We start from the raw sequence: 3,333 nt of genomic DNA, 5'->3' as shown, positions 1-3,333 counted from the left end.
AGTGAGATCATAGAAGAGGAACAGAAATGAAAGAATAACATGAAAAAATTATCTGGTTACATCTTTGTGAAAACATGATCACTGATTCTCTTCTGGATGACATTTATTAGAAGGTATATTATATAGAGTCCTTATCTATGGACTGCTGATTGCAGCATATATTTGGGCCTCTTAGTTTGCTAACGGTAAGTGAACTTAGGGTTTATGGTTAATGGGATGCAATCCAGGAAAATATCAACTCCTGCTTGCATTATTACAGGAGTATAAAATGGAGATTTTCCTGGCCCAAAATGCTCCCTTTATAGAACTGAATTATTTCAGGATCAGATAATTCATTTGCTATATCTAGGCCAGAATGTATTCTAATGCAACAAGTTCCTGTGGTACTATGTTGACAGTCTCAGACTTCTTCACTTGTCATGTGCAGTTTCACATATCCCTTCGGTTATTAGAAACATTTGAATCTGAGTAAGAACTCTATTTCATGTGTGCTTGATTTGATAATCAGATCTTTTATTTTATTTCAGCTTCATAGACATTTTATTCTTTCCCTATTTTTTATAAAGGAGTATATTTTCCCCCCTTAAATATTTGAAATAATTCTCTGGAGAACTATTTAAGTCTTAATTTATTCTTTTCATTTTGGGAGTGGCTGTCAGGTTTCAGCCAGGAGAAGAAACCAGTCCATTTATTTGGACAATAAAATTTTAATTCACTAACTAGGTATAGAGAATTTGAATAGGACATCCCAAAAGATAAATAGTTGGTAACCTCGACTCAGTCAGCCTAACACTTGCACAGTGAACCTATAAATGAAGATATAGTGACAGAAAGGCAACAACAGACTGAAAATAATATTTTAAACCAGAGAGTGTATGGCTCATGGATAAAGTTGGGCCACCTCTTTTGAGTAAGAAACCTAGAGCAACAAATATTTTGTTTAACGATGATGGGAATATAGAATTGTTCATAATAAATGATGTATTGAACATTGATGAGGGCTTTGGGAGCAGAAGAAAGCATGCAGGTATAAGTGTTCTCGCTGACTCTCTCTTCTTTTGAGTTTTTGTTTTCTAAAATTGTAAACAGCCATCACTTTAAAGAATGTGTGATAGCATCATGGGGAATTCGTGAGGGCATAAGTGGTTTAAAGAGCTGGAGGAACTTTCAGTGGTTACTCGTATCACTCAGTCATACATCTCTGCATTTGTTGTTTCCAGAGAAGGACTTAGTCTCGTGCCAGGACCTGAGTATCTATCTGATGATTTTCTCAAATTTTCTAACATGATGAATCTTCAGTGTGGAACAGACTTAATATGCCAGGGACTTAATTCTCCAAACTAAACCTCTAAAAATATACTGGCTTTCTGCCCTTCAACTGAGTAAATTCGAAGGCACAGTTTCTATAGATTTTCTCAGTGGACTGTATTAGGTTCGCATCCCAGTTAAGTTTATCAAAATAATTATCCTCCACTTCTCTGACACACTTCCCCACCTCCTAACAGATCCTTCTAGGAATCAGTTTCCACATAAAGTACTTTCAATCAAATTTTGTTTCTAGGTTTCTTAGAGGCAATCTAACCTAGTAATTAAGATTAGCTTTTGGTTTCACCTATATAATGATGCAATGTGGTGATTCCTGACATTCACCAAAGCAAGATTCCAATTTGTTTTCAAACTTTATGGGAAGTAGAATAGATGACATTATATCTTTTATTATGTGCAAAGTGAATACAATTTTATTCATAAGATATTATTTAGTAGATATTACAGCTGGCTGCTAACATATCAACTCTTAGCACAAAGGAATCACATTTCCCATGGTGATAAAGATAATGAGTGAATTCTTTATAGAAGTAGTAGAAATAGGTTTAAGGAGATAGATGACATGTTCAGTTCTAGACATGCTGAATTTAGGATATCTAATTGAAGAGGCCCACAAGCAGGTGGATATGCAATTTCCAAACTCCTAATAGAGGTTGTGTCAGAGAAATTGGGTATAAAATTCCCATTTCCTCATTATTTGTACTGCTATTTTGTGTCTTTGTTCCTTCATGTATTTATTTGTGGGGCAGAATTCAAGAGAAAGGTGATAGTAAAATCAAAAATAAAGAATATTTGTCAAGTTATGATGTGGGGCAAGGCCATACATAGAGAAACATACATGGAGTATAAAAGACAGCTACAGTGATGTGAGCTGACAAAGTGACAAATGCCTTGGGTAAGTCTCTTGAAGAATGCTTCCAGGCAGGGACCAAAATGAAGACACAAGAAAGGATCTGCAGGAGGAAGGTGCCTGTGGTCATGGACACACTGTGGGCAGCAACAATAAACTCTTATCTGTTCCCATTTGGGCATCCAAATTTTAGGATCCTGGGAAAGAAAAATAGTGGAACTGAAATAATGAGTATATAATTAGTGTAAAAATGCTGAGAATGTATACAATATGTGCAGTGTGCTATGTATAGATGAGATAAAGCAGGGCAAGAATTCCGTGCAGAAATACAGTATGAAAAATAGATTATCTTTTCTTTGCAAAATTGAACCCAGATATATTTATTATTCCTAGACTGGTCTACTAATAGATTCTTGAGAAATAGGGAATGAGAGTAATTCATTCATTCAACAAAAATATATTTGCACTTATTAAATGTGTGTGTATGAGTGTATATGGGTGTGTACACCAGATCATTGGGTCAGCACTAAGGATACAAAGAACATTTATTCCAGTTGACTATCTGTTCATCCTCTCTTTTTTTTTTTTGAAGACTAACATGAACTTTATTTAGCAATAGATTAAAAATATGGAACACTTCACGAATTTGCATGTCATCCTTGCGCAGGGGCCATGCTAATCTTCTCTGTATCATTCCAATTTTAGTATATGTGCTGCCGCAGCGAGCACTGTTCATACTCTCTTGGCAATACAAACTCTAAGGAAAGGAGGCAATGTGACAATGTGAATATACAGTTACATAATTTATTATGTAGTCAGACATGAACAAAATCGGAAGTTATAGATTTTCTGTAGATAACAGTTTAGATACATGGATTTATATATTAATACAAAATAAACACTTATTTTCCTTTTGCTTGTAGTTTGACATTATCATCTTCTCAGACAACAGTAGATCTATATTTACAACCATGTATTGTACTGGGGCTAAGGTAGGTGATACAACGCTGGCAGCAAGATTGTATGCTGCTTGATTGGCCAATTTTTGACAATAACTCAATAATCCATAAAAACCTTGGGCCTATCTCAGTATTGTAATCACATATCCTTTTCTTTTAAAAATTATTTTGTGGTTAGAAATAAAACAAGCATATATT

General features: G+C 34.7%; 1 non-coding gene across 1 annotated transcript; it reads right to left on the bottom strand.

Annotated features, from left to right (window-relative positions):
- Positions 1-2,798: 2,798 nt before the first annotated feature.
- LOC143656694 (U6 spliceosomal RNA) lies at positions 2,799-2,905 on the bottom strand. The gene has a single exon (XR_013162597.1). It is a non-coding gene; the product is annotated as a U6 spliceosomal RNA (small nuclear RNA).
- Positions 2,906-3,333: the final 428 nt, after the last annotated feature.

This window comes from Tamandua tetradactyla, chromosome 14 (assembly GCF_023851605.1).
Source record: "Tamandua tetradactyla isolate mTamTet1 chromosome 14, mTamTet1.pri, whole genome shotgun sequence".
NCBI classification, from domain to species: Eukaryota; Metazoa; Chordata; class Mammalia; order Pilosa; family Myrmecophagidae; genus Tamandua; species Tamandua tetradactyla.
Note: the sequence above shows the minus strand (reverse complement) of the source record. Positions and strands in the feature narration are given on the sequence as shown.